Raw genomic sequence first — 12,972 nt, forward strand, 5'->3', positions numbered from 1 at the left:
GTAACTTGGCTCTTATTTTAACCCCAGAGACAATAGGCTGATGCTCTGCAAAGTAGAACAGGACCCACCTGGCTATATTCACAAAGCAGTTGCAAGCTCTTCTGTATATGAGCAGATTCCTTCCCCCCACCCCCCATAAGCAGAAGTTTCCTATTTTAAAAGATCGGGCTAAAAGCACCTACTAATTATTAGCTCATGAAGTATTTGTTGTGCATTTGATTTGGATTCTGTGTTACTAGGAGAGACTGGAGGGCTATCTATAGTAACCAGTAGGGACAGGGACGGAGGAGAACCTGGCATAGAACAGAAGCCCAATAAATATTACTGCAATTATTATTTACTGTTTATTTTTAATCTCTAGAAGGCTAAAAGTCTAGTTCTCCATTGTACCCTCTAGGGCCTACCATGACAAATACAAATGTCCAATAGATATTTGTGAAATGTTTGCTGACTGATAGGTTTTTACAAAGACCTCAGTTGGCAGAAAATATTTTGACTCAATTCTTAACTGCTCGCTTAAAACCAATTCTTAGAAGATGCATTTGTTAAAGCCAAGAATACTCCTCTTTTCCAGTCAGAATGAGTTTCTCAATTGCTCTTTTTATACAAGTTAGTGGGGAAAAAAAAAGTTTCTAAAAAATCAGATCTTTAAGTTGGCACAGAAAAATGCTATGAGAGTTTTCATTTCTTCACTCATTTGCCATTGTTGATCATCTTCTACATGCAAGACACAAAACAAATGGCCATCACGGAATTCACAGACATTCAATAGTCAAACAAATGAATAGGAAACTGTAAATTGAGGTAAGTGCTATGGAAGAAAATTAAAAGGCTGATAAGAGAATTGGGCTGCTGGGAAAGGGAGATCAAGGAGGCCCAAAGGACAAGTACAGTTTGTACCAGCAAGGTGTAGGGGAAGTTCTTGGGAAATTCGACAGACAGGAGGTCAGTGTAACAGCAGCGAGAGAAGGAGATGCCCAAGATGAGGCTGGCCAAGTGCCCAAGGCTCAGTCTCTGGAACCCACCTCAGGTATGTAGAGGCATTATATGCAAGGAATTGACATGATCCTATCTATTCTAGAAGAATGACTGGAAGAGCCAAGCAAGGAGCCACGGGTCTTGCTAGAAAGTTATGCCAGTGATCCAGTACGGGAAGACAACTTGAGGATTCATAGTGTGGTGTGGTACAGATGGAAGGGAGAGTCTACCAAGAGATACATGGAGAAATTTATAAAATTTTGTGATGGTTTTGGATATGGAGGGCACAAGGAATTAAGGTGTCAAAAGATGATTCTTGAGTTTCTGGCTAAAGCAATTCCATGTACAGTAGTGTCTTCTACAAAAATTAGAAAAATTAGAAAGGTGTTAATATTGGGGTGTTTCTGTCGCTTTTGTTATTTTGGTTGTTTAATTTGATTTTCTGTTGTTTGTTTGCATTGTGTTGGTCGGGTAGCAAAAGAGAGGAAGGCGACATTAACAAACCCTTTTGGGACAGGGCACGTCAGGCAGATTACCTGTGGAAGACTGAGATCCTAGATTATCTGGGTTTCCAGATTAGTGACATTTGTCTAGTATCTCTAAATGCTGCTCTTCCCTACCATGTTTGGGAAGCCACAAATATGTCAGCTGTATTAAATAACTTTTAAAGTCTTTTCTGAACCCACAATACTCTATCTTTATCTTCTGCTCATATGCAGAAATAATCATGTCATTAAACACAGATCATAGGGATGCTGGCATACTGGGCTGAATAGTGTCTCCCCCAAATTCACACCTAACCAGAACCTACAAATGTGAACCTTATTTGGAAATAGGGTCTTTGCAGATATAATCGAGATGAGGTCATACTGAATTACAGTGGACCTTAATTCAGTATGAATGGTGTCCTTATAAGAAGGGGGAACTTTGCCACATGAGGATGGAGGCAGGAAATTGGAGTTATGTTGTCACAAGCCAAGGATCACCTGGGGCCACCAGAGCTAGAAAAAAGGCAAGAAACGATCTTCCCCTAGAGGCTTCAGCCAGAGCACAGACCTGTCTACACCTTGATTATGGACTTTCAGCCTCCAGCACTGTGAGAGAATAAATTTTGTTTTGAGCTACCTCATTTTTGGACATTTGTTTTATGGCAGCCCTAAGAAACTGATAGTTGAAGTGTTAGATCACTTATTTGGGCTTGACTAGCGTAACACAGAGCACATAGTATAGGTTGAATAAATATCCATTTCCCTTCCTCTTCCAATGTCCCCACCATTTTCCTGGTTGGTTTATGTTACCAGTAGTCCACACACTCTCCCACTTAGACAAGTCTTTCTATTCCCAGGATTGTTTTACAGGGGAGGAAACTGAGGCTCCACAAAGTTAAATAACTTGCCCAAGATCAAAAAACTAATAATGGCAGAGGCAGAGCTCAAACTCAGCTGTCTCATCACCAAAATGATACCACACCCCAGAACACCTGCCACTCACACCTGCAGTGCTGAAACAAACTCTGATGAAGGAGAGGAGCTGACAAATTAGGTTTTCAATGCCTGAAATTAAAACTCACATTTATTAACAAAATACCAACTTGCAGACACCTAGTATAATCAATCTGTACCTAGTCCCAGAGGAACACAAAAATTGTATTCTAAGACCAATGCTATCAATAAACTTCCATCAACAATATTGCTTCCATTAGCAATGCTTCTGCTTTGCACATATGTATTCTAAGTCAAGGTATTACTGTCAGATTGGACATTTACAGCTTTAATTTACTTAAATGCATTTTCCTCAAGCACTCCCCATTTCGTTTTGATGCTACTGACTCATTCTTGCCACCTAAGGAGACCATAAGAATAAATACTCTAAGTACGGAAGAAAGTGTCTCTAAACTTCATAGTCACAGATGTCCATCCTTGGAGTAAAAAATAAAAGCGTATTCTAAATTTGCCTTCCCTCCCTAACTCAGGGAGTTGTGCTGCTGAATATAACAGATATGCAAGTATAAGGTGGCACAGCTGTTATTCTGGAGTGTCAGTTTCATAGGAATTCTGGTGTGGGAGGGGCTTTTCAAGAGTCGTGTCCATCTGGACTCAGGTAAGAGAGAGGGGGTCTACATACCTCCAAACCCCAGAAGAGAAAACGGCTGCACTAAGAGATTTTGGGAGTTCCTTAAGACCCTATGGCTATTTCTTGGTGGAACCCTGTGGAATGCCAGGTTTCCTGATTTCCCCAAAAGTGTATTTAGCCTTCGAAGCTGTCATCAGCTATTAACGATGACACTTTCCTTGGGCTTGCTGCCAACTTCTCTATTTATTAATTTGACCTTTAAAAAAAAAAAAAAAGACCACCACAGATAGCCCCAAATGCTTCACATTCCCTTAACTGCTATCTAATGTTGAAGTGACTCACATCCCATGTTTAAAGCTACAAATACACACACATGGGTTCAAGAGGGGCGAACACGCCTCTGCTCCAAACCGGGCACAGATGATGTCTGGACTTTTCAAGTTAACCCTCCAGGAGGCCGGCATCACACGCGATTTTTACAAGTTTGGAGCCGAGATCCTCTTCCACGCTCTGCCCACACCCGTGCCCACGAGCAGAAGTTCTCTCTCTCTCTCTCCATTACAACCCACCACGCGCGCACACACACGCACACGCACACCAAGGCAAGTAACAAAGGAAAACACAGCCCCATAAAGGCTCTGCTATTACATCTTCCAGTCCACACCTGCCAAGAGACAAAAACCATACGGAAATCCTGCCCTGGCAATATGTGCAACACTCCCAGGGAGAAGCAGGCACCGTGGCACCCCCCTGGGCGTGCGTGGCTGTACACACAAAGAACCGGTGCTGGGCTTGCGAGCCGTCCGGGGGACCAGCGCACTCCCAGAACTGGTATCCGCGGATCTCCCCCGGCGCCCTCTCGCCCAGCAGAAAGGAACTATCCTTTATTTGACCCGTAGAGAGCCCAGGCTGGGTGGCAGCGCATGGGGGGTGGGGGCGGTCCCCGAATCCCTGCCCTCCAGCCAGCCGGTCCCCAGCCTCTGGCATCTCCTAGGCGATGCACAATTGCGCGCTGTCAGATATCCCCTTCGCATCCTGCCGGCGAAGCGAGATGCCCGGGGTCCCAGCAGTGCGCATCCACGCTAGCGCCCCTCCCCGCGCCGCTACCCACCCAGGCAGCCCCGCCAGGCGCGCCTGCCTACCTGGTGGCTGGCTGTCAGCGCAGCGGCGGCGCCTCCTCCGCTTCTCCTCCGCGGCTGCTACACCGCTCGGAGCGCCATGTTCCCGGTCTCCGCGGGCGCACGCCGGGCAACTACTACGGGCTGGGTAGGGGCAAGGGGGGCGGGGGCCAGAGGGAGGGGGTGGGAGGCAGAGCCGCGGCTTTCTACTCTCCACCCAAGCCTCCCCCAGCTACTGAGCATGCCCAGCTGCCCTGCTTCGCCCCTAGGAGGACTTTCCACGAGCGCACGCAGCTGTTCCGGGTTTTCGCGGCAGCCGGCGGGAGGCAGGCAGTAGCAGCTGCTGGAGGCGGATGGGGGGGGAAGGGTCGGGGGAGTGTCTACACGCTGAGGAGCCCCGAGCCAGAGAAAGCAGCCCTTCGCCAATCCAGTCACCCAGTTGCCCTCTGCTCGTGCCGGCGTACCTCCTGCACGCCCCTTCCGCACACACCCGGGGTTCGCAGAAATGTGCAAGACCAATGTGGGGCTGAGCTTTGCTCCGGTGGAGAGCAAAGACGGGGGAGGGGGCGGGGCTGAGAGGCAGATCCTTCCGCAAGCCTCCTTGCTACCACCTGGACCTGTGTTTCTCAAACTTAAATGTGCGGTAGGATTAAAATGCAAATATGGGTTCAGTTGGTACAGACAGGTGCCTGAGATTCTGCAGGCTAAACAAGGTCCCAAGTGATGTTGCCACTGGTCCTCTGACCACACGGAGTAGCAAGGATCTAGAGGAGCCCCGGTCTGTGACCTCTGTGTGGCCATCCTTCAATTAGGCAGCCCAGAAACGGTCTGTATCATCCACAGACGTCCCTCCTGCCTACAGATTATGTGGCGGCTAGTAAGGGAAGATTCCCCAACTCCCCACCCCCCGGGTTGCTGTGCTGCCCTGGAAGACATCACGCTAGGGCTGGGCTCTGAACACCCATCCGAAACTGGCTTAGGGGAGCATGGGTTCCTGGACCTCTCCGTGCTCGTTTTGCTGGTTGGCTAGCAAACTAGTTGCTACTTGAGCTGCTCTACTCAAGTCTGAACCAGCCTCCCTTGGCTGTCCCCTGCCTCTCCTGAGCTGGGCTAAAAACTCAGACTGGACAACCAAGTGTCCAATGTATTATACATGCGATGGTAAGGCCGGGCTTGCCCAATTAAGAAGACTGACAGATTATAATAACAGTAGTATGTTTATATACCAAGGGATGACACAGGGCTTTCTGATGAGTGATGTTTGGGCTGAAGCTTGCGATGATATCCCGTGGTTCATATTAAATCCCCTAGTTGTCCACTCTCTTCCCAACCTCCGGAGTCTCCAGCACTGTCAATAATATTCACTGCTCATGCTGTAGTGAGAGAGAGAGAGACATTAACAAAAACCAGTTATGAGTTTTCAACCTTGGAAATGAAGAAGTTCTACCCTTGTCTGTTTTTAGCTGCCTCAAAAATATTTTCATGAGCTGGTGATAGGGTATCTGATTCCATAACTGCATAGCAGATTCAAAATAAGGATTTATATCTATCAGTATTCTATTATACTCAGTAACTCTTAAACAGTTTTATAGTTAATAGTAAAATATCATTTCTCTCTTGCTTGTTTTCCATTCATTCAGGACCCTCAATGTATTAGCTGCTGTATCAAAACAGGAACCATAGGATAGACGGATAGTTACTTTTCTCTCTCAGTACTCCCATGTGTAAAGGAGAAATATGTCCTGGTATATCATGCTTTGTTTTTCTGTTTAAAGGAGTAGTAGTCTCTAAGTCTACCTCTTTATTGTCTAAGCCACACACGTAGCCATAACTAGCCACCTACCACTCGATTATTTGCATAAAGTTTCGATTTTTGACCTTCTTGTATGTGTGCTTGCACAGAAGCAAAAGCTAGAAAATAATTTTATAGAGGTGTAGTTTATTTGTGATTGGTAGCCATTAGAATTTTGCTTGGAAATACTGCACTTCAATCACAGGAAAAAAGTCTCACCTGTTAAACACAAAGCTTGCATTTGCATAGTTGTTTCAATTGGTTGAATACTATGATTATTGTTAGTTGCCTCAAATTCATTTAGGAGTTATGCAAGCTAAACTTTATAAGTGAATAATAATACTATTTCTGTACATACTGCAGTGCATCAAGACCTAGAGAGTTTCTTTTTATATAATGTCATTTATTGAGAGTTTAGCAGGCTGGGTGTTCATTAAGGACCAACACATGTGACTGGGAGATACAGGAAGTAGGAGTAGACAGAGGTAGAAGTCAAGTTAGGCTGTAGGCTGGTGACAGTCTTGGCCAGCCCTCCAGGGATCTCTGGAGCTAGGATGACCCTTCAGAGTTGTCTCGAGTTGGTATGAGTTGTCCAGTCCTTTATATACTAATATTAATCATTTGGCTGCATTGGAAGGGGCATGAACTTGAAAGAAGGCAGCCCTCTGAAGCTGAGGCTGTCCCTAAAGGAGAAAACCACTGAAGGCCATCTGCCAGCAGTAGTTCCTGCAGCTGGGGTAACAGGTCCCTCACTTAAGGGGGATCTGAGCAAAACATTACTTTGTCCACCACACTAATACATTTATCAAAGACATCACTTTTGAATATACAAGGTAGGACTGTACCAATTTGTCAGAGGGATTCAAAACCTTTATTTTTAAACAAATAATAGACTTTCCCCATGGCTCAGATATTTAAAATTTGGAAAATAACATATAATTAGTAATTGGGAATTGTTGGAGGAGGTCATCAAGAGGATTTGACTTCTGACTGACCCACAATCTGGACCTGGGCAGAGACTCCTCACCCCCTCCCCTGTCCTTGGAAGGCACATTCAGCCCACGATTCCCACAGTAAGAGCCAGTTTCAACGACACAACCTTAGAGGGTAACACACTGTTGGTAATCCATCTGCTGAATATGTGATTTAACCTAGGTAATACCTCTGTAAACTTCTAAGATTCTGATGGGTAGGAGTGGAGATCTGCTCATCTTGGGCTAAGATAAGCCATACCTGTAAATCCCCTTGCTTATTAAGATTGCCACATGACAGGGCACCTGTGTGGCTCAGTTGGTTAAACGTCCGATTTCAGCTCAGCTCATGGTCTCATGGTTGGCGAGTTGGAGCCCCACATGGGACTCTGCTGACAGCTCAGAGCCTGGAGCCTGCTTCAGATTCTGTGTCTCTCTGCCCCTCCCCCACTCATCTCTCCCTCCCTCTCTCTCTCTCTCAAAAATAAACATTAAAATTTAACAAAAAATTAAAATTAAAAAAAAAGATTGCCACCTGCTGTTCTGGGATGGCCTCCTTCTTCATTCTCTCCTTGCCCTCTGTGTATGGGGGCCAGTTTCAGATTTCATCCGGGAAGCTCCTGAGTTTACAAACCAACAGTACACTTTCTATTTAGGTATCTGGCTCCACACATTTTTTTTGTATATGAAATTATTAACTATGATCTCTTGTGCTGACATGTATTCATTCTCTAACATTTAAGACATGATTTTATCCACTGTCAGAGTCTGTATTAAATATTCACTAAAAATGTTATTTTTCTATAACAAAGCTACCTACTAGTGACTATTTCATGAGAAACTAATCTCAACCAACCTTGTTAATACAAAAAAACTGTGAGAAGATGTGCCTGAGGGTTAGAGAACTTGGTAGATTGGTTGAGAGGGATGTTTGAGACCACACCCTGGAATCTAGGTTCAGACTACCCCAGCTTACTCTCCATTGTCATCTATGCCATTCATCAGTAAATAGCTGGAATCCCTCAAAGAGGAATCACAGTTATAATGGAACCAGCATAGACTCCAGAAAGAGGACACATGCTTAGATAACAGCGGAGGGAGAACAGGGGGTAGAAATGAATGTTTCAAGGAATATAAACAAAAAGCGTAAGAGAAATGTTCACCTGAAGGAGATTAACCCTCAGGAAACAGCAAAAGATCAGATAAAAATTTCTCCAGAGGCACCTGGGTGGTTCAGTCAGTTAAGCGTCTGACTCCTGATTTCAGCTCAGGTCATGATCTCACCATCTTGGGATTGAGCTCCACAAGGCATGGAGCCTGCTTAAGATTCTCTCTCTCTCTGCCCCTCCCCTGCTCATATGCTCTCTCTCTCTCTCTCTCTCTCTCTCAAAATAAATAAATAAACATTAAAAAAAATTCTCCAACATTCTAAAAAATTAAAGATTATATGATCTAACAAAAAAAATTTTTTGAAGCAATACAAGGATTTAAAGAAGAAACAACATGACCAGAAATGAAAGGGACCCTGGCAGAGTTTCAGGGCTTGGGGAAGGAAGTCATTAAGGCATTCAAGAGGTAAAAGAATAGGAAATGAGACTAAACACAACTGAAACCCTGTGACAGACAGAACTTAGCTACTAAAAAAAAAAAAAAAGTATAAAACCAATCATAGGAAAATTATATGGAAGTCAAACAAAGGAGATCCAACACATGTACACATACAGGCTTGCACCAGCTTGCAAGAGCTCCTAATTTCATTTATAGTAACAACACTGATAGCTTGAAATCCACCATTGTAGGAGTTTTTACTGCACATAAATTGATAAACAGTACAAATCAAAGGTTTTTGTTTACTTGTTTTCATTTACTAGCATATAAACCACTTTTTACAACCTATGCTATGAAAAACCAGAAAACGAAAAGCAGAATAAAATGAAATAGAAAAATTAATCAAAGATATAATAGAAGCTAATTTCCTGAAATAAGGAGTCTTAAGTCTTCTGAACAAAAGGATACATTTGAAATGTACTCTGATGAAGTTATAGAATTTCAAAGACAAGTAATCCGTGGTGCTTCCAGGCATAAAAGGCAATTTACATACAAGGAAGAGAAAAGCTGTCTTTAGATTGCTTCACAGCATCATACAGTGCCTGGGGGAATGTTCTGAGAAAAAGAAACAGTGACCCAAGGGTGTCTATTTTGCCTAGCCAGGCTATTCTTCAGCTTTTTTTTTTTTCAACGTTTTTATTTATTTATGGGACAGACAGAGACAGAGCATGGACGGGGGAGGGGCAGAGAGAGAGGGAGACACAGAATCGGAAACAGGCTCCAGGCTCCAAGCCATCAGCCCAGAGCCTGACGCGGGGCTCGAACTCACGGACCGGGAGATCATGACCTGGCTGAAGTCGGACGCTTAACCGACTGCGCCACCCAGGCGCCCCTGTTCTTCAGCTTTTCAAGTCAGTAGTTAATTGTTGTCAAACAATGGATCAAGATATATAGTGCATGTATGTAAACCTTTAAACAAAATTCTTTTTGATCATGAAATTCACCCAAGAGATAAATTAAAAAAAAACAGATCTAAATCTAAAGGGATGCCTGAGTGACTCAGTCGGTGAAGCACCTACCTCACTCTTGCTCTCAGCTCAGGTCTTGATCTCAGGGTCTGGCCCCAGTGCTCCACGCTGGGTGTGAGGCCTACTTAAAAATAAAAAAGTAAAAAATCTCAAGAATGGTGGAGCTATGGTCAAATGTGATAATAATCATTATACCTATTTTTAAATAAATTTGAGACTAAAAATTATGTGTTTGGGAGCTTTAAAATAGAACATAAATATTGTAAACCTTGACCATATTAATATTTTTGTGAAATTTACTAAATTCTGAAGGTAGAAAGAAGGGAGTTATGAGGAGGTTTAAGTACAATAGTTTCCTCATTTTCCTTGGCAAGAAGTCAATGGATATTATTCATGTTGAAGTGTATAGTTATATATGCTTCATATACTTTTTTAGTCTTTTTTTCTTATCTTTAAAGGAATAGCTTAGGGGCGCCTGGGTGGTGCAGTCGGTTAAGCGTCCGACTTCAGCCAGGTCACGATCTCCCGGTCCGTGAGTTCGAGCCCCGCGTCGGGCTCTGGGCTGATGGCTCGGAGCCTGGAGCCTGTTTCCGATTCTGTGTCTCCCTCTCTCTCTGCCCCTCCCCCATTCATGCTCTGTCTCTCTCTGTCCCAAAAATAAATAAACGTTGAAAAAAAAAATAAAATAAAGGAATAGCTTAGAAAATTTCTCCTATGAAAATAACATTTTTCTGTGAAATTAACATTTTTTTCTGACATTTAGAAAACACTGCAGGAACATCTTAGCTTTTTTCCTTTTATTTTTAAATTTAATTTTAGTAAGATTAAATATAATATAGTTTTAAAATTACACGTATGGTACCACCCATATATGAAAAATCATGCCTTTTAGTTTATTTTAATTATAACCTTACACTCCTATTTCTCTCTCTATAGGAAGATTTGTGGAATATTATAAACCAAGGAATATTTCTGATAGAAAGATTGGTTGATTGTTTACTGTCTTTTTTACATTTTTTAGAATTGCTTGAATTTTTTTTTTTTTTGCTTTTTTAAAAAAAAAATTATTTTAGAGAGCAAACACTCAAGCAGGGTCGAGGGAGAGATATAAAGAGATTGAGAATGAGATCCCAAGAAGGCTCCCTGCTCAGCACGAAGCCCAACTCAGGACTCAATCTCATAATCCCGGAATCATGACCTGAGCTGAAATCAAGAGTCCGATGGTCAGCTGACTGAGCCACCCAGGCACCCCAGAATTGCTTGAAATTTTTAATAATGAATGTATGTATTTCAAAAATAAGTCATCATTCTTTTCAAAAAATTTCAAAATATAATACCTTTTGTGATACAGTAAAACATTACAGAATATACAAATTGAATGAAAATAGATATTTAAAATCAACCTGGATTAAAATGATTCATTTAGACAAAAGCAAAGAGAGAACACAAATCACCAGTATCATGAATGAAAGAAGAGATGTAACTACAGACTCTACAACCATTAAAAGGATAGTAAACAAATGCTTTGAACATCTTTATATTCATAAATTCAACAACTTAAAAGAAATGGACAATATCTCAGAACCACACACTACCAAAAACTCAACTAAGATGAAATACATAATCAGAATAGTTTTCAAAAAAATCAATATTTTATGAATATAACCATTAACAAAAATTGAATTCATAATTAAAAAGCTCTCCTGAAAGAAATCTCCAGATCCAGATGGTTTCATTGAAGAAACTACCAAATATAAGAGAAGAGTTAACACCTCTTTCACACAATCTCCTTTAGAAAATAGAAGAGTAGAAAGCAATCCCTAACTTATTTTATGAAGCCAGTGTTACCCTGGTATGAAAACTATGCTAAAATTTATCCTAAATTTCATATGGAATCTCAGAGGACCCAAACGGTCAAAACGATCTTTAAAAAGAAGAACAAAGCTGGAGGACTCACACTTCCTGATTTCAAAACTTCCTACAAAGTTGCAGTAACCAAAAGAGTGTGGTACTGGCATAAAGACCGATATAAAGACCAATGGAATAGAATAGAGAACCTGGAAATACACCCTCACATATATGGTCAAATGATTTTTGACATAGATGCCAAGATCATTTAAGGGGGAAAGAACAGTCTTTTCAAATGGTGTTGGGGAAACTGGATATCTACTTACAAAAGAATCAAGTTGGATGCTTACCTTCCACCATATACAGAAATTAAATTAAAATGGGTCAAAAAGGTAAATATAAGAGCTAAAAGCTATAAAACTTTTACAAGACAACATAAGAACACTTGAGTAGATATATGTCCAAAAAAGATATACAATGGCCAATAAGTACATGAAAAGAAGCTCATTATCTCAGTCAGGGAAATGCAAATCAAAACCTGAGTGAGATGCTATCTCACACCCATTAGGATGGCAATAAATAAATAAATAATTTCATGTGTGTATAAAAAATACAGAGAACATATGTTGGCAAGGACATGGAGAAATTGGGAACCTTGTGCACTGCTGATGGAAATATAAAATGGTTCAGCCACTGTGGAAAATAGTATGGCAGTTCTTAAGAAAATTGAACATAGAATTACCATAGAATCCTGCAATTCCACTTCTGGATCTACACCCAAATAATTGAAAACAGGGACTTAAACAGGTATTTTTACATCAATAATCACAACAGCATGGCTTATAGTCAAGAGGTGAAAAACAAAACATCCACTGACAGATGAATGGAAAAACTAATATGATATATACTCACAATAGAATATTTTCCTTTGAAAAGGAATGAAATGTGGATACATGCATGCTACAATATGGATGAACTTTGAAGACATTATGCAAATGTTGAATGAAGACATTTGACACAAAAGGACAAATAGTGTGTGGTTCCACTTAAATGAGGTATATACAACAGCTAAATTCACAGAGACAGACAGTAGAATAGTATTTAGCAGAGCTAAGGTAAGGAATGGGACAGGTAGTTATTCCTGTGTGGGGTAAGAAAAAAGTTCCAGATGTGGATACTGGTTATGGATGCAAAAGAAGATAAGTATACTTAATGCCACTGAACTGCACACTTAAAAATGATTAAACTGGTTTTATGTTGTGTATATTTTACCACAATAAAAACAAAATGAAACAAAGCAGATGACCTAATTATGTTTGCATCTTTAAAACACCATTTTCCCCAGGCACCTGGGTGGGTCAGTTGGTTAAGCATCTGACTTTGGCTCGGGTCATGATCTCACGGTTGATAAGTTCCAGCCCCACATCAGGCTCTGTGCTGATAGCTCAGAGCCTAGAGCCTGCTTCGGATTCTATGTCTCCCTCTCTCTGTGCCCATCCCCTACTCACACACTGTCTCTCTCTCTCTCAAAAATAAATAAACATAATAATTTTTTAAACAATAAAATAATAAAATAAAATAAAATAAAATAAAATAAAATAAAATAAAATAAAATA

At 41.5% G+C, this 12,972-nt stretch overlaps 1 protein-coding gene across 7 annotated transcripts in view; it reads right to left on the reverse strand.

Annotated features, from left to right (window-relative positions):
* PAK5 (p21 (RAC1) activated kinase 5) overlaps positions 1–12,972 on the reverse strand; it is a 322,934-nt gene that overhangs the window by 285,846 nt on the left and 24,116 nt on the right. For 3 of the 7 annotated variants that reach the window (XM_040447684.1, XM_040447682.1, XM_040447681.1), the window contains one exon: positions 5,396–5,542. The gene's annotated coding sequence lies outside the window, so the exon portion shown is untranslated. Of the gene's footprint in view, positions 1–4,193; positions 4,695–5,395; positions 5,543–7,467; positions 7,703–12,972 lie in introns of those variants that run through there. The other 4 variants (XM_040447680.1, XM_040447683.1, XM_040447685.1 and 1 more) reach the window with 3 other exon arrangements.

This window comes from Herpailurus yagouaroundi, unplaced genomic scaffold (assembly GCF_014898765.1).
Source record: "Herpailurus yagouaroundi ecotype Mexico unplaced genomic scaffold, PumYag 196, whole genome shotgun sequence".
NCBI lineage: Eukaryota > Metazoa > Chordata > Mammalia > Carnivora > Felidae > Herpailurus > Herpailurus yagouaroundi.